This window comes from Botryllus schlosseri, chromosome 14 (assembly GCF_051294905.1).
Source record: "Botryllus schlosseri isolate E-star chromosome 14, Bs_hap1, whole genome shotgun sequence".
Classification (NCBI taxonomy): domain Eukaryota; kingdom Metazoa; phylum Chordata; class Ascidiacea; order Stolidobranchia; family Styelidae; genus Botryllus; species Botryllus schlosseri.
In genome coordinates, this window is record NC_137249.1 from 23881497 (window position 1) to 23900669 (window position 19173).

Genomic DNA, 19173 nt, shown 5'->3' on the forward strand with positions numbered 1-19173 from the left:
CGCATCTGGTATTATTATCTATCTTTCACCCTGGCAAGGTTGGGCCAGCTGCTGGATTCGGCCATGTCTATTATTGCATGTGTGCAAGGATAGACTACATCAAACCTAAGTAATTCTATCGCATGCAGAGACGTGTTGATTATCGGGATACGGGACTTTTCTACCAAATGCAGAGATTCGATGATGATTGACACATCTGTACGGAATCATATTCTTGCTTGGTACACATATTTCCATGTTTATTCGTGATTGCGCATAATCCAAATAGGCGGGCCCTTCGACCAGGGGGGGCGGGTGACCGCCCACCTCGCCCACCCCAAAAGCCACCACTGCCTATATTCAACGGTAAAACTGCATAACCAAACATAGAAACGTTACTATTCAAAACTAGGCAGAGTGGCGGTTATTATTATGCTGTTAGATGGTGATGTCTGTAGTATATTATTACCCTGATATACGGCATGCCGACGATTCTTAGAATCACACGACTACATAGTACATATACATCGAAAATCTATTTGCTATGTGTGGATAATTCGTTACGTAATCATCGACGAGCAAAGCTAATGCTTGTGACGTGATAATGAGCAGCGGCGCTTGAAAAGCCGACATCTCCTACCAATAACATGGTATAATATAGCACTCTTTCTTGTTCACTGTTCAGTTTCAGTCAATAGTCATTCTACAAATAAAAAGTAATCGTTTTTTCACCAAGAAATCGATTAGTTATGTGAAATAATCGATTACGATTACGATTACTTCAGATTTTTCTCGAATGTAATCGATTGCGATTACGATTACTTGGAAATGCTGTAATCGTCGTAATCGATTACGATTACTAATCACGATTACCCCATGTCTGATTGCGATATATTACTTAAAATATCGCAGATTTGAGCCCTTAATATATCGCAAATATCGCACCCCATGTAAACCCATCCAAAAGCATTGAAAGCACTGGTTTTGTAAGGAAAAATATCGTAAACTGCACCATACTCGTGTAAACACGCCAACGACGAATCGGGGTCCTTTCTTTGTCGAGAAAACAAAACTCCTTCAAGAGTAAAATCGGAGATTGCAGATTCAATCTCGTCTTTGCAATAGTTGATGAAGGAGAAGTCTGGTTCCACACGAGATGGTGGTGGGCATGACCGTTACTGAACCGGCAGCAAACTGACGTAAGGATGCAAAACGCTGTCCAGCGGTAGCCCACACCTTATCGAAGGACGCACTGTGCCCCACCTTCAGCAACGAAGCCTTGAATCTGGGCTCCTTGGCAACGGAGTCGTGCAACAGAAGGTGCTCACTGCTCACCTGTGATCCTCTTGAGAAAGTTGTCACCGAAACAATGCTGGATGCGAGGCTTGTGCACGAAGTCAACTGTAGAAGTCTCAATCAAGGCCAAAGGTGTGTGTGGGGGCACTCCATCAAATTCTTGACCATAGCAGTTTCGTTCAGCCTTCATTTCCATTATTCCATTCAAAGCGACAAGATTCAAAACCGATACTGATCAAAGTACTGAATTCCTTTCTGCATTACTTGCCGGATTTTCGAAAATTTTCAAGGCTGACACATCCATGTACGCGATAAAGTCCTCTGCAGTGACTGAATACGGCCCCATCTTGATCGCAATAAAACTTCAGCAACGTCGCTCGGTTCGGTGATAGATTCGTCGACGGTTACTCCACACCTCTGGAAGAGTCCATCTGCCAATCTTTCAACGTTGGACATCTGCTGCGACATTGCTGCATTGCTGAGTTGCAGCGCATCAAATGTGATCATCATTGATGCCAAGAAATGATCCATGACTTGAAGAATGAGCCACCAGCAAAACATGAATACGATTCAATCACCACTTCACCATAATTATAAACGAGTGTAGCATTGCATACCATGCCAGAGAAGGGTTATAACTTATAAGCGAAAGACTTCTGTTGTATGTAAGTTGATACATTCTCACAATTTGCTAATAACCATTTTGAAACCTTCGCCAAAGATTTCCACCGAAACGTGTTATAGTGCGGGCACTTCGTACTGCCCAAGTGCCCATACTTTGTATAAGCGTCTTCTGCCGACGGAGGTACCTGATACCTTCAGTCAACGGTTTCATGAATGTTAATACACTACAATCGACGAGATTATTCACTGCCTTTTCTGTGACGAGGTCGAGCTGATGCGCAAGGCACCACAAACGATAAAACGCTTCCTTGCACAAAGATTCATTCCTTACGAGGGTCGAGAATCCTGTGTTATGGCCTGTCATATTTCCAGTTCCATCCGTTGAAGAACCAATCAACTTCAGGCGCCAATCACAACGCAAAGCGTCCAACAGGATGATAAATTGATCAGCATAACCATTCCCTGTGTGCGAGAGAGCAAACAATGGTATAGCAAGAAGATGCAACCCATTCGTGAGTTCAGCGCTGCCTTCAAATCCAACCAACGAGGGGAATCGAATCCTCTAATCAAGGTGGAAGTCATGTGAAAGTGTGAAACCTTATTGTTCGACCCCTTGCAACCACTGGAGAATGCGCACGAAGCTTTAATGATTTGAGACAGCGTCTGCAAACCAATCGCACATGCAATACGCGACATGTTCGAGGCTTCTCCCGGCGATATGGTGCCCACTTTCGCAGCAGCCAAATGTTCTCAAACAGATAGCACAACCCTTGCAACCTGATGAAAGCTCAACGTAGGCCTTCTGAAATGGATACTTGCGTTTAGGAGGCATGTTGAACACGGTAAAATAAGGAATGACAAGTGCCAGGAGCTGCTCATGGCTTAGGAAGCGCCCCACGGCCTGCCGTACCGAAGATTAATATATCGCACTTTTCGGGGCTTTATATATCTCATTGCGATATATTAAGCCAATTGCGATATATTAAATCGGCCTGCCTATAGGTTTCTGAATACGGCAACCGCATACGTAACAAAGGCGGTTGCCACCTAAAGTCTGGCGACACCTAGTGGTTTGATGGACCCTAATATTGCTATCATTTTTTATCATCTTTCTGCTCACGTAATCAGATTTTCCGGTACAGCTGAGTGTGGTGTGTGTTGGAAAAGGTAGGACCCCTAAATAATAATTAAACATCTGCGGGCGGAATCGTTGCCATATTGACTTCGTTTAGGCTTACCATATTTCGGAAATGAAAAAAGAGGACACATTTTCAGAAATTTCAGACATGCAAAACTGGAGAAGAATTCTGAAAAACCGGTCAAATTTTCCCACTTCATGATCGGTTGACTAAAAAAAAAAAAAGGTCATCGCTTCCGCTCAGAGCTCAAAATCACGTTTTTCACTCCATATTGCCAGGTGGATGACTAAAAAAAAAAAAAAAAGGTCTTCTTTTCGCTCAGAGCTGATATCACCACTTTTCCCTCCGAAATACCCGCCGGAGCTTCACTTCTGCGCTAATTTGCGGCATATCACTCGCAATTTCCTCTAAATCTGACCTAAATTTTCAAAAAAGAGGACAAAATCTCAAAAAAGAGGACAAAAGGGCGTCCTCCGAGGACACTTTCAAAAAAGTCAAAAAAGAGGACAAATCCTCTTAAAAGAGGACGTATGGTAAGCCTACTTCGTTGCATGATGCTCTTTCGTGACCTCCTATATCTTAGGGTTGCCATACGTCCGGAATTTCCCCGCCATGTCCGGAATTTCACTGTTAAAACTGCGTCCGGGAGGAATTTCTAAAATATACCTAAATGTCCGGAGTTTTAAAGTAAGCTCATACTTTTTTTTCCTAAATCAACAGAAACAATTATTTTTGGACACATGTAAGCTACATGAAATTTGTTTTCCCGCTGCGCGCGATAGTATCACATTTATTGGTTTTAACATGGGGACTGCTACCCTCGCAAACTGCGATCAACAAATAAATAAAAATAACATTCAGTTACAGAAATATGTCTCGCTGTTATCGCAATTACAAGATAACCGTATATTCATAGAGTCGGTTTAACCCAGTGGTTCTTAACCTTGCCACCAGCGCCCCCCAGGGGGCGCTGGCGAGCTTGAAGGGGGGCGGAAACGCTCAGGGGGCGATATGGGGGGCGCTGGGCTCAGGGGGCGGTATGGTGGGCGCTGGAGAAAAATGGCTTCGCAGTAGATGATGTGGTGATAGGACATATCCTTAATGAGTATTCAGAGCAAATTAACACCGGAAACGTCGTTACATATAGCCTTCAAAATACATATAGGTTTAATTGTCCATGGGCGCCTAAATGACTGACACCGAATGTTCCTGTCTTGGCAATCAGAACCCCAGAAGACGAATTCCATCTGGCAGGTAAAAATTATATGTGAGTAAAGAAATATCAATCTGAAATCGTGTGCGTCTTTTAGTTTAGTACGGTTGGGCGACAGGGATATTCCTGTTGGGCGATATCCCCGTTGAGCGATTCTATATTTTTTGATATTGCAGACAGGGGGTCACGAAATAACATCATGCAACGAAGTCATACCAACGGGTTCGCCCGCCGAATATGTTTAATTATTAGTAACGGGCCCTACAGTTTCCAAGAAACCTCACAATGTTCGCTTTAAGTTTTGATGAGTCTGCGCACAGTCAACAACTCACTGCGCTGACCCTTGGAAAACAGTGCGTAACGACTAAAAAAAGGTAATAACTCCGGATTTTTTGTGCGCAACGTAGATTTTCTGTGTGCAGAGACCGTGTCAGCACTGCACACGTGCGCAGCTTAGAGGGAACATTGCACCTCACTCAGCTCTACCGGTAAATGTGTTTACGTGAGCAGAGAGAGGATAAAAATTGATCTCAATTTACATGCAATTCCCGATGATATTGACCAATTCAATCATTAATTAGTGAAATTTTTCGCACTTCGCGCGAATAGGCGAGAATAGCTGCCTCAGTAAATGAACACCCAATGTAGATACCTAATAGGCTATCAGCAATTAGCGGACAGCCTAATGGGGGTCTTGGAGTGAAGTCCCCCGGAAGTTTGGTTTATCACCCGATGGGGGACCAGGACCAACGTTTTTTGTTTGGGGGGGGCTGACGAAGTGCTGTTACGGCCCTGGTAACGAATAATTGTACCTGCGGGCACGCCCGAATATGTTTAATTATTAATTACGTGCCCTGTATTTTCCTATACAACAGCTCACTCAGTGCTACTGGTAAATCTGATTATGTGGGCTGAGAGGATAAAAAGTTTATATAGCGACTTATATATGTAATTACCACCTATTCATTCATGCATTATGGAAAATTTTGGCACTTAGGGCGACCAGGCCACACAAACTTTGCTGACCATCAAAATCACGATATGGGGTTCGTGGGGGCTAAGCCCTCAGAAGTTCGGTTTATCACGCTATGGGTGCACAAGGCAATCGTTTTTAGGGGGGTTAACGAAGTGCTGTTACGGCCCTCCCTCTTATTCATTGTCTTTATTATATTCCTTATAATATGTAGTTGAGGGGGGGGGCGCTGGAGCACGATAATTTTTGAAAGGGGGCGCTGGAAGAAAAAAGGTTAAGAACCACTGGTTTAACCCGTTTGATCATGACGTAACGATGTACAATTGCGCTCCTTGCATTTTCGAAGTCATCATGGCCCACCAGCTCTACCGCTAACTCTGATCATGTGGGTGGAGAGAGGATCAAATTATATAATAATATATGGAAGAATCAATATTATTGACACATTCATTGAAATCATTTAACGACCAGATGCATATAGAAACCAGATGCATATAGTAAGCCCCCAGAAGTTGCATCGATTACCCTATACGGTGGGCTCAAGATCAGTGTTTATTTGGGTGGTAGGGGGCTGAAAAAATGTGGCTTCAGCCCTGGTTACAACTTACAACACACAACCACATACTCCTGAACCGGATCGTGACCACCTCTAGTCGATAGACAAAGCTTTGCTGGTGTGACGTCATATTGATATACCTCATTTGAAATCCGCTAGTGGGCCCTCAAGAGCGTCCGAAATTTGGATTGCAAAAATATGGTAACCCTACTATATCTGCTATGTCAGAAGATATGGAAATCGTCAAAACGTACCAAACTAAAAGACGCACATGATTTCAAATTGGTATTTCTTTCCTGGCAAATAATTTTTCCTTGCGGGATGACATTTGTCATGTAGGGCAAGATCGCCAGGACAGGAACATTCGACGCCAGCCATTGAGGTACCTGACAATTAAATATATATGTATCGAAGTTTTCGGTCAGCACAGGGGCATTCCTTTTCGGCCAAGGTCTTATCGCTGTTGATCGTTCTGGCTCATTTCTCGGAGTTGTATGCTACATGGCCTCTAACTTCATATGTCTTGGTGCGTCGTGGCTCAGTAATGGCCGACGCCGAAGTCTCCCATTTCCATAAATCATTCGAGTATTTGTTGGGTAACGGGTGCCCACAAATCAAGATATATGATATTATTAAATCGCGACCAGCGCGAAAAATGTTTGAAAAGTTGCATGAACTTTTAAAAAATTCCTTCATAATTTATGTTAATTCACGAAATAATTTTGGGCCCCCTTCGAGTTCGGGCCCCCCACCCCCAATTGGGAGGTTTGGCGTGCGGCAGTTACGGTCCCAACTCCAAAATAGCCGTTTTAGCGCGCCATCGCCCAGCCATATCGCCCCCTTCGTTGTTTTCGCCCCTTATCGCCCCCTCGTCCGTTTTCGCCGCCCTATCGCCGCCCTCGTTATTTTCACCCCCTAGACCGCCAAATCGCCCCCTGGGGGCGATATCGCCCACGTTGGGAACCACTGTGCTAGATAGAGATGACTAGGCAAGACGTTATATGTTGATTAAAAACTTTTTCTCAATTTTGGTGCCATAGATCACATCAAAAGGTGTCGTCGGAAGCGTTACGCATTAATATTACATCTGCCAGCACCTATCCGTGTGGAAATATTTTCAGCACTCGTTCATATCAAATCGAATACGCGGATATTAAAGACAATAAACACAGCTGCAAAATTATCTTCGAAATATTAGAAGTCTACCCAATTTCTGTACATATGGTACGATGCAGTGTTGGGATGACTCGAGTCAGACTCGAGTCACCTATTCCGTATGACTTGACTTGACTCGAGTCACTTTGGTAAAATGACTTGACTTGACTCGGCGTATCAGAAATGTGAATTGACTCGTGACTCGGAGCAAATTTCAAGTCATCAAGTAATAGGTGTCAACAAAAATCACTGTATCTTGCATATGTTTGATTGTTCGCGAAACGCTGGTGTAACCCGTGAGAGCGACCAATCATTCAATGATCGTACGTTTTATTTAGCCTCCATTGTTATCTTCCAAATAAATTGACATAAAACGAAATTATCGAAGGTTAGAGCTTATGTTGTCGTAAACTAGTACTAAAGTAATTTAATAGCAAAATATATATTTCTGTAATCTGTTCTTACCTTAACCAAACCTCTTGTTTTATTGAAATTGAACTTAGATAGAGTTTATATAGCTTTCAACCATCGGCACAGGCTCGAATAGTATCATACCCATTTCTTGCATCTTATCAATTCGTTTTTCTATTCTCTATTATGGCTGGTAACTGTATAAACGGAGGCTATGCAATTGCTTATGTAGTTTACCAGTTCTACGTAGGCTTACATGTGAGCGATACAACGGCTTCTTGCGTGTGTATTTAACTCTATATTCGTTCATCGGTTCAGAATCAGTGACCACTCAATCTGTATTTCAGACAGCTAGCAAAATGCAATGACGTAATCATGCCTTCTACGTCGAAAAGGCAACATGACTTGAGTTGTGACTTGACTCTTGACTTGACTTGACTTGAGTCGACTTGACTCGAGTCACCTCCAAAAATCGGGTGACTTGACTTGACTCGAGTCACCTTCGAAAATCGATTGACTTGACTTGACTCGAGTCAAAATGTGCAATGACACGAAGTGACTCGTGACTCGAAGGCAGTGACTTGATCCCAACACTGGTACGATGTTGTTTCTACTAGAAGTCATTTTGTGGCTGTTTTGTACAGGTCTAGAGTTAATATTTGCACAAGTCACATGACGGTCGCACGATAATTGAGCTAATTTTGCACGAAAACTTGAGGGGGTCCGCGAAGATAATATTGTTGAGAAACAATGACCTAGAACTACAACCTACCTTTAAAATCCACAATTAACCAGATTCAATTCCGAAGAAACTTATTCCTGTTTATTTTATCGGAACCGGATCGGCTGCAATGAAGGGGATTCTGACCCCTAAAATATACCATGGCTACGTCACTCTTATTAGCAGTGGTTCCCAACCTTTTTCGGTGTCAGGGCCAAATTTAGAATTTCAGAGTACGGTCGGGGGCCGCGCGAATACCATGGCAATCAAACGGGCCCAAAATAGTCATCCAAATATGAAAATTGGCATTGTTCCGATCAATCGCTTGACGCCATTGGTCACTGTTATGGTCATTGTGTTGCTGCGCTCCCATTGTTCAGAACAATCGACCTTTGGTGGCTATTTCGGAGTAGTTTTATTGCCCTGGCGAGATTTCCATTTCTATTTTTGGAATCAGTGCGACACTAGCTTCCGATAAAGACCGGACCTATCAAATTATGCGGGCGCTTCGGTCGTGAGCTATAGGACTACCAATTATATGCTGCTTTCGGAGCGATTTAATAAGTCAGATTTTATCGCCTAGACTAGGGTTGCCATACGTCCGGAATTTCCCGGACATGTCCGGAATTTCACTATTCAAACTAGCGTCCGGGAGGAATTTCTAAAATATGCCAAATGTCCGGAATTTTGAAGACTTGACGTAGGCTCATATCTTTTTCGTAAATCAGCATAAAAACAATAGCTTTAGGGAATAGTTATGCTGATGCATGATATTTTTCTTCGCGCTGCACGCGATTTCTCTCATTTATTGATTTTATTTTGGAGACTATACCGCCCTCGCAAAAACTGCAATAAAATATAAATAAAAACAACCTTCATTTACGGGAATAAGCCCAATTGTAATCGCAATTATAGGAGAACGGTAGTGATCGGTAAGGCCGTTTAAATGCTTTATTCAAAGATAGTGGTTCCAAACGGGGGGTGGGGGGTCGTTTGCCTTTATTCTGGGGTTTGCGAATATGTTGAAACTAATCAGCTTCCAAAATAGCCCGTCAGTAAGTCTGAGCAAAGGTGCTGACTTGTTTTAGTAATCAGCTCGTCAAATTCTGATCTGGGCAGCGGAACATTTTCAAATTGGAGATGGAGTCGCAACCATAAAAGGTTGGAAAACATTGGATGTGGTTTTTATAAAGCTCCGTGGTGCGCACCGGCAAGTTGCATAGATTACCCTATAGTGTGGGCTCAAAATCATTATATATTTGGGGGGGGGGGTGAAAACATGTGCTTTCGGTTCCGGTTATACAACACACAGCCACATACTCCTGAACCGTTCGTGACCACCTCTGGTCTGTGAGTAAAGCTTTGCTAGTGTGACGTCATAACTCATTTTGAAATCCACTAGTGGGCGCTAAAGAGTGTCCGGAATTTGGGTTGCTGAAATATGGTAACCCTAGCCTAGACGCGCGAAGCGCGAAAATTCTCTGTAATTCATGATTGAATCGGTCAATATGATCGGGAATTGCATATATATTGCCATCAATTTTTATCCTCTCTCTGCTCACGTAATCAGTTTTACAGGTAGAGCCGAGGGAGGTGTGTTTGAAAAGGTAGGGCCCTCAATAATAATTAAACATCTTCGTGCGTATATCCGTTGGCAGGAACGAAACAGCACTTCGTCAGCCCCCCCCCCAAAATGTTTTATTAAACTTGGGTCTTGGGATCCCATAGGGTGATAAACCTACCCGTATCACCTTGTTCGCTTTTGCCACGAAACTAGCTGTACTGTTAAGTGAGTCAGCGCGAGGCGCGATAATTTTCGATAATTCATGATAAAATTGGTCAATATGATCGGGAATTGCATATTTATTGCTATCACTTTCTTGACCTCGCTGCTCACGTAATCATATTTACCAGTAGAGCTGAGTGAGGTGTCTTGGAAACTGTAGGGTCCATTCGTATGATTCCGTAACATGTTATTTGTGACCTATCCTGTCTGTTATATCAAAAAAATATAGAATTGCCCAAACGTAGGCTTCTAAACTAAGATATGCGCACGATTTCAAATTGGTATTTCTTCGCTGGAATATAATTTTTCCCTGTGGGATGATATTTGTCTCGTGAGGTTCAGATTACCAAGACAGTATTTTGTATATATAACGAAGTTTTGGGTCAGCATAAGGGCATAGTCTTGTTCGGCCAAGATTTTCTCGCTGCCGATCGTTCTGACACACTTCTTGGAGTCGCATGTTACATGGCCTTAAACTTAATATGTCTTGGTGCGTCGTTGCGCGGTAATGGCCAACGCCGATATGCCCAATGCCCATTTCTATAAATCTTGCGTATTTTTTCTTGGGGATGAATACTCCAAAATTAAGATATTTGACAGCATAAAATCACGCCTAGAGCAAAAAAATTGAAAAAGATTCAAAAAATACTCTATAATTTATGCTATTTCACAAAATAATGTTGAGCCCCGTTCGAGCTTCCCCCCATTGGGGGTTTGGCGTGCGGCAGTTATGGTCCTGTCTTTCCCTATATCTATAGCTACTGCTCGTTCAAATGGAAAGTTATGGCATATTGAATTGAAACAGCAGTGACGTATCGATAGCAGTCCACTCACGACTTTCCTGAAATCCTGATTAAAAACTCCAGACCCCAAGCCAAGCAAGTGTATTGTATAAATATAAATATTATTTTTTGTCATAACTCGATTTCTTAATATTTTTTGCGGGCCGCAAGAAGGCTGGCCGGAGGCCGCATGCGGCCCTCAAGGCCGCGGTCGGGAATCACTGCTTAGTAGTGATGATCTAACTATAGCAATGCCTGCAAGACATCACACGACATAACGATTCACAATTCTTGCCAAACGACGATACGTGCTTTGTAGTTGTTGTTCCACCAGTAATTTTTTGATTCGCAACTAGACCTAAAACCATATAGGCTACTCGTTTTCAAAGTGCGTACACAGAGCTAGAGCTACAACTACTAGGCAGACCTGCTTCGTGTGCGAGTCGCATATCAAAAAGTTTAATTTTAAAAGACTCACAACACAAAAATACGACTTTATTACGTCAGAATGAAATGTAGGCTAACAAACGAAGTTTATTATTGTGTGGTGACACGGTGCGTTTCCATCTGAGTTGCAAAGTGTTTAAAATTAGGCTGATATGACGTCAAAGAAATGAGGATCAGTTCCCTTAAGTTCTGCTGACAATTCAAGGTTGATTTCAGCTAGATCAGTGGTTCCCAGCCTTTTTCATCTCGTGCCTCCCTTGGCCGAAATTTAAGCCAAAATTCCCCCCTAGGAGAAGTCTGCCCGAGGAGTAAAAAGGTCATTTTTACCGCGCAAACACCTGTTGAGTGTGAGAGAATAAGACGGACGATACCGAGTGGTTGTTTCGAGCAGGGCTGTAACAACACATTGTGGACCTCCAAAACAAATGCTCTTGGTCCCAATCAAACAAATTCTGGAAGGCTTGACTCAACAGACCCCCACACTTCCATTTGTGCTTTCGACTTACCATGCTGCAACCGCTAATATAACTGCTGTGAAAAATCAGTATGCATAAATTTGGGGGTGTCGCGATTTTTTCTCAAGTTTGCGTGTGCATTTGTCCAATAATATTGGTACTTTCATATATAGCATGGTTGACCAGACTTGAGTCACCATTTTCTGATGACTCGACTCGACTTGACTCGATTCATTTTCTCAAAATACGGAAACGACTCGACTCGAGACAATCTCTGTATTGACTCGACTTGGACTCGAGTCATTGTGCATGACTCGAACCAAGCCATATGACTCGAGGCTATAAGACGGCCAAGACTGACATTTCATTGTAATTTCGAAGAACAGTAAAGTGACCATCCCTATTGGAATTTCGTCTATTGGTCCTGGTACTTGAAAATGCGACAAGAAACTGCTCAAAGTGAAGAAAATTATTATATTATAAATCCAAATCATTCAATATCACTAGAGTTATAAAACGTGGATTTAACAAGACTTCAACTGGAAGCTGAGCAGTCAACACAATGACTTGGACTCGGACTCGAGTCATGACTCGACCCTCTGCTCGGAGACTTGGACTTGGACTCGGACTCAATTGTGAATAGAAAATGACTCGACTTGACTCGAGTCAAAACTATGAATGTGAGATTAACTTGTGACTCGGAGCCTCGTGACTTGGTTACAGCCCGGAGATATAACATACACGTGATCAGAATTTCTGCTGGAGCTCATTGACATTTAGGACACCCATCACGTTTCGGCAACATTGCACCAAGTTCAACATGTCTTTTTTTCGGTCGGGTAGCTGTTCACTAAAAATAAAGCAAGGCTAGCGATCTCTTTCACTTGAATAGATGACGTTGAAATATTTTGTCACTGTCTGAAAATGTTGAATTGAAAATATAAGATATATACTTTTACTAGAGGCCTTGTTGTGATAGATTCGGCACGACATTTGCTCGCATAGGATCTATTTGATTGAGAGGCCGTCGCTGGCCTACAAAATTGTCTTGCGAACTGCAGCACATCTGATCTAGTTTTTTTTTAAAGGGAAATGTGTATGTGAAAAGAGATTTCAAAAAGCATTTGAACATACTTTCAGCAAAAAAAAACAGCCATGAGGAGCATACGTTCGGATATAACTAGTTGACTACATGACAGTTCCGAAATGAACAATTTTGGGAAATCCGTTACAATTTTAAAGTGGAATTCCTCCCTAAAAATTGCAAAATTCCCCCTAAGGGGAATTCCTCCCAGGTTGGGAACCACTGAGCTAAATAATCTTATTCATCCGTAAATGTGTCTTGGTGGCAAAGTTTTGGTGTTTGGTATCGTAATGACGCTTCGCTTCATGTTACTAGCTTTGTAATTATTGAGCGAATCTTGACCGATTAGGCACAGTGACTTACCTTCATTATCACTGAATGCAAACTTTTTCTCCCAATCTGTTTTGAAAGTTCTATTTTTCTGTTCAAACCTTCTTTTCTTGCAATTATCGCTCAACGACATTTTCTTGGTTAAACTCTGCAGTTATTGCTAGCTTTTACAATACATATGAAAGGGCCGTATTCACCTTTGTTAGCCCGGAAATAATCGTGACCTGCGCTGCCATGATAAATAATTATCAAGTTTTTTGTTGAACATAATGATTTATCATTAATTGATGACCATGCACCATTGTCGCGGGTGAAACATTTGTGTGAACTTGATTTGAGAGTTCTACTGTAAAGTTCTTTCCCTGCAGTGCAGGGGTTCTCAACCCGCGGCCCGCAGACGATTCTTTTGCGGCCCGCGACATCTTTCAATATAATTACTACTGGCCCCGTATTGTTATGGAAGACCGATGTGTCACATTTGTCGAAGAACAGTTGTTGTAACAAAGTCTAGAAGATTGAAATGATAGCACGATAGTTTCATCTGGAGTTATACATATCAAACGTTGCTAGCTTGGTTTCAAGCCCAGCAATCCATATTTCGAATCATTTTTAAAATTGCCGACGACGTGAAAGACGCATTGTTCAAAATTGCTTGGAATATCGCTAAAAACCCAAGAATCTGCTAGAGATGGTATGACTTCAATAAGAATTTAACGTACTGTGCGAATATTCGTTGTTTCCGGAACTTAGCAGCAAGTCCTACATCACCTGACAAATTTCGAATCTACAGTTGTGTGATTCAACAGTCACCAGAAGAGTAACAGCGATCATAGTCGATCTTTTATCGCAGTTTCTGTAACACGTTGCCACGTAGACTACTTTAGCGTAGCATTGGACCTATCCATGGATGCACACAGTGCACACACATTGCATAGCTAATTATCTGACGGGGCAAACGTGGGAAGGGGACCAGGACATCAATTTGACAAAGCTGACTTCTGTAACTATTGGTGTAGGGCTCCAGCCATGGAAGGAAAGAAGAATTGATTGATTTGCTCAGAAATGACCCCCAGCGTCTCAATTCTTCTCATATCATTGAGAGATCGAAGTGATAGGTGGAAGGGTTTGAAGGGTGCATATAGGCTACTATACCGACATGGCAACGAATGGAATGTATACGCTACATCGGGGGTTCTCAACTTCCCTTGTATAACGGGCCGCATTTTAACAGCAAAAGACGCTGCGGGCCGCAGAACAATATTACCATGTGTTTGTGGGCTACTGTTAAATTTAGGCTACTGTAGCCTATTTACCAGTCGTATACGGGCATTTAGTACATTTTTATGCATTATAAAGTGTTATTGGACAGCGTTCGTAAGTTTGCAGCTGCTGCTTGTTGTTAGAATATGTATCTTCTAGCGGCGCAAGTAAATCTTTTCATGGAGCGTGCATTGCATTCGTTGCTAAGTCGGTATATGAAACTTCAAGCGCTACCACCAGAGAACCGAACTCTATGTTTCAATACATGAGCGAGCAAGTACAAATTATGGTAACTTTTGCGTTACAGAGGCCATTATCACATTGAGCTCTGAGTGATATGAGAAGAAGTCTGGCGTTAGGGGCCATTCCTGAGCAAAAAAATCACCCTTCTCATTTCCTTCCATGCCTGGGGCCCTGCACCAATAGTTAAATAAGCCAACTTTGTCAAGTTGATATTTTTCGTTGGTCCCCTTCCCACGTTTGCCCAGCCAGCATTTCCTCTGCATATATGTCCAATTGTCCACTCTGATAAAATTCATCCAGATAATTAGTTATGCACAGTCCGTGGATTCGTCTGAGGCTGGTTTAAAGTATTCTATACACGTGTTTCAGAACATGCGATAAAAGGTCGACAGGCAATGATGTTACTCGTCTGGTCATGATTTAATCGGACGACTGCATCTTAGAAATTTGTCAGCTGATGTTGTCCTTGCTGCTAAGTTCCGGAAACAGCAAATATTCGCACATAATGTTACGGTTTTATTGAAATCACACCTTCTATAGCAGATTTCTTGGCTTAGCCATACTCCAAGCAATTTTGAACTAGACGTCTGTAACGTAGTCGGCAATCTCAACAACCGTTCGCAGTGAGTCAAACACTAAGTGTAGGCCTCTTACATAGCGGGATTCTATTGAATCCGAGTCCAGCCGAATCCCGATTAAAAACAATAACAATCTGAAGTCGAGCATATATCAAGAAACGAGAACACATTAAAGCAGTGGTTCTCAAACTCTTTTAGACACGCCCCCCTTTTCGATAGCAAAAAATTGTGTGCCCCCTATCGTCATATAACAAAATGCAACCAGAATGCTAGCAATACAAACGGCTAGTTTGGTGGCATGGAAGGTTATAGCTGTTGATGAGAGATTTCTCAAATATGAAACCGGACTATACACAGAGAAATAACTATGATTGGAGATAGATTGCGCGCATAGCGCGAACATTTTTTCAGTTGACCGCAGTTTCGCGCCCCCTTCAGATGTTTTCACGTCCCAAGGGAGCGCGCGCCCCAGTTTGAGAACCACTGCCTTCAAGAATGAGTAATCAAACGAAACAGACACGGTGCGATAAAAGTGCTAAGTATTTAAATTAATTTGTAACAATACGGTGTCAGTAGTATTTGCGTTTATAATGAGTGATGTCGCGGGCCGCAAAATAAACGTCTGCGGGCCGCGGGTTGAGAACCCCTGCGCTACATGAAGGGATTTACTTGCGCCACTTGAAGATCGATATTGTCACAAAAAACAGCAACTGCAAACTTACGAACGCTCTCCATTAATGCTTTTGAATGCATAAAGATGTACTAAATGCCGAATAAGACTGATAAAAAGGCCTAAATTTAGTATAGTAGCCCACAAATACATGGTGATAATTTTCTGAGGCCCGCAGCGTCTTTTAGTGTGAAAATGCGGCCCGTTATACGAGGGAAGTTGAGAACCCCTGCTGTAGTGCATGCACCTTCTCCTAGACTTTGTGTTACGTAAACCGCAAGGAAAGAAACAACATGAAAACAACACGCCTATTGATTGAATGCATCACTATATAATCAGGTTAAACTTCTCTAACAAAACGGCGAAACGCATATGCTGTGCAATCATTAAAGAGCGGTAATCAAATGCTCAAAGAGCCGCAGTTTGCCCACCGTGAACTATACCGGTACCCACTTTTCAAAACCCGTAAATAACTAAAACTACTCAAAAATACAGTAGTTAGTTGAGCTTCAACTAATTAAAATGGAAGTTTTGTACAAATCTTGCTTTAGTTGTCGCATTTCAAGGCTGCTTACCAAGGGCAATCCGACCACATGCTCGACATATGGTGTACAACGTGTTCTACGCCTGTGGTGAATTGACTTTATTGAAAATAGTATTGCGGTGATCACGATATCTAAGCTGGCCCTGACCTATGTATCCCACATCACATCGCAGGAAAAGATATATTTTTAAATTTATTAATATGATTCATCTCTTTCATAATAATAAGTTATTACATTCGATACGTCAGATTGTGGTCCATTAATCCCGCGTGCGGAGACTTGTATATATTCAGTATATGCTTGTATTTTGAATTAAATGTGGATATGCCCGACGATTATCAGTATGGAATTGACGGTGACCTACTGTTGCAAAAAGTATTTGAATTGTCGTCCGCCGTTAGCATTTACGATTCTAGTGGCATATAGGTTGATCAAGTGACTAATATGTGACTACTGCTGAGTCAGTTATGACGATTACGTCAACACGTTGATTTAATATTGCATCCATGTGCAATTGTGCATTGTGCCAATAAAGCAGTATCGTGCATTCAATTTAATAATAATAGTTATAATTCTAAAGACGGTCTCTTTAAACGTGATTACGTATATTTTTGGTAAGGTCCTTGTTATGAGAATAAAACTGCATTTCGTCACCCTAGTCTTGCTCAACTTTATATCCCAAGTCGTTTCGCAATTTTTGGACAATTTTTGCAATTCCGATAGTGGCTGAATGAGGCACGACCAAACTTTGAGTCTTTTTCGCCAGTATGCACCGACGGACTTCTTGTGCTTCGTATGTGAGCCCGGAGCTGTTTCGGAAATTGAACTTGAACGGTACTTCTGGTAGTTCGAAATCGTAGACTTTGTCTTTCACGGTAATCCTCGTAGGACACCATAAAGGCATGTGGATTCTTATGTAGCCTTTGGATCCAGATATGCAAGCTTCATTAGGCATGGCGGTGAGAAAGGAACAAGCCAGGGAAGCAATTTTTCTGTCAGAATACTTGAGAGTCATCGCAGCTATTTCGTCGACCCCTTCTTGATTCAGAAAACCGGTAGCTAATACTTCAGACGGAGTTTCGTCAAAGATAAATTGAGCCAGTTGAACTGGATAGAGTCCCAAGTCATATAGAGCACCGCCGCCCACATCCTTCTTGATAAGTCTCTCGACATTGCGGGAATTCTCGCCAAAGGTGGCTTGAAGGTGATTCACTTCCCCTATCTCACCATCTGCAATGCAATTTTTAACCATTTGGTAGGCTGGAAAGAAACGACTCCAGATTGCCTCCATCAGAAAGAGATTCTTTTCTGTAGCCAACGCTGTAACTTCTTCAACTTCTTTCACGGACATGCACATTGGCTTTTCGCATAAAACGTGCTTGCCTCCATTGAGCATCATTTTAATGTGTTCAGCATGCTTAGTGTTATAGGAGCCTATGTATACTACATCCACATTGTCGTCTTTTGCTAGATTATTGTACGCGCCGTAGGCTTTTGCTCCTTTGAATCGTTTGGCAAAGTCTTCTGCTCGTTCGAGTGAAGATGATGCAACGGCAGTGATAAGATGTTCGCTGTCAGGCAGTGCGTTCACGCACGCGCTAAAGTCGGTCGAAATTTTGCCAATGCCACATATTCCCCATCGCAGCGCCATACTGATGTCTAGAGTTACTATAGACTGAACAACGAACACATGAACGTAACATATATAGTGACAGCCGACATACTGTTTGTATTAACCCGCGACATGTGCAATTGTGCACGGTCACAGTGGGCAAATATACGTACAATAGGCCGTTATAGAAATCAATGTGCGTAAGGGTCATAGACAATAGTGTTGTTTACAATAGTGTATGTAATAATCAATGACGCGTGCAGCATATTATGCTCGTCACACGGACAACTTGCGATGACCAAGCTAGTTGAAAGTTATAGGCTACTACAAACACCGGAGATAAACGCAAGTCATGCCAGATTCTGCAATACACATATAGCGTTTCGATGGTGAAGTTTATGGGAATCGGAGTTAGCTTCTACATCAGTTTGCTGAATAAACAGGCGTATTCCCATCACACATTATATAATCCATACATAGTGCCATGAAAATTACCAAGTTTTGCGTTAAGTTATGGAACTGTGTTTAGCGAATCGGATCATATATATAAAGATTGCATGCAGATTCATGAAGGCTATTATTTCGGATTTCCCCAGACTAGCGAAATATGAACAATGGCGAAATTTTCCATTGCACTGCGTGTGGTGGAGACGTCTGTTGTGGTTTCCCGTCTCTACCTCTCGGTATAGTCGGTAGTGGTTGCGCCATATACAGCTCGATTCTATATACGTAATTCGTTCTTGACATCACTATAAGTAATATCAAGTTCTTCCTTGTGACCTTGAGTCTCTGCAGTCCTCGCCACGTGGCTTAAAAAGCCTAGAAGTGTGCCGTGCTACAAGTCGAGGGGGTCAAAATAAAGAATATCAGCCTGGTGTAAAAGACCGCTTTAGTCACACCACCAAACACAATTACGAATATTACACGCCGCAAACGAAATCCTTGTGATCAGATGCGAAAGAAGCAGTCGAACATGTAAAGTTGTCTAGAACCTGATTTTCGGTAACGCTCATATGTGCCGGCATCCTTCGGAAGACGGACGGTTCGTGATAGCGAAAAAAAATGACATATTTACCGGTTCTACAGCCATGATTAATTATCTCAACTTTTTATAGAATTTTGTTGGATAACACAAGCATTTATTATCAGCATTAATTGATTTGCGGTACAGACGATGGGTATTGACACACCTGCTGTAGAATGTGACTTTAGCCAATCATTCAATCCACGATATTTTGTTATTACGACACATCCTAGCCAGAGATGGTTGAATTCACAAATACTGTATCGTAAATATTGTGACCTGCTTGCAAA

General features: G+C 42.2%; 2 long non-coding RNA genes and 1 pseudogene across 3 annotated transcripts in view; 1 reads left to right on the plus strand and 2 right to left on the minus strand.

Annotated features, from left to right (window-relative positions):
• The window catches only part of LOC145456561 (uncharacterized), a 390319-nt gene that overhangs the window by 107212 nt on the left and 263934 nt on the right, over window positions 1–19173 (minus strand). The gene's annotated exons all lie outside the window — the stretch shown is intronic.
• LOC145456563 (uncharacterized) overlaps window positions 1–19173 on the plus strand; it is a 134857-nt gene that overhangs the window by 31891 nt on the left and 83793 nt on the right. The gene's annotated exons all lie outside the window — the stretch shown is intronic.
• LOC145456548 (trans-1,2-dihydrobenzene-1,2-diol dehydrogenase pseudogene) overlaps window positions 14958–19173 on the minus strand; it is a 355453-nt pseudogene continuing 351237 nt past the window's right edge. The window contains exon 2 of the transcript XR_013920629.1: window positions 14958–17922. The product of XR_013920629.1 is annotated as a trans-1,2-dihydrobenzene-1,2-diol dehydrogenase pseudogene, transcript variant X1 (transcript). The remainder of the gene's footprint in view (window positions 17923–19173) is intronic.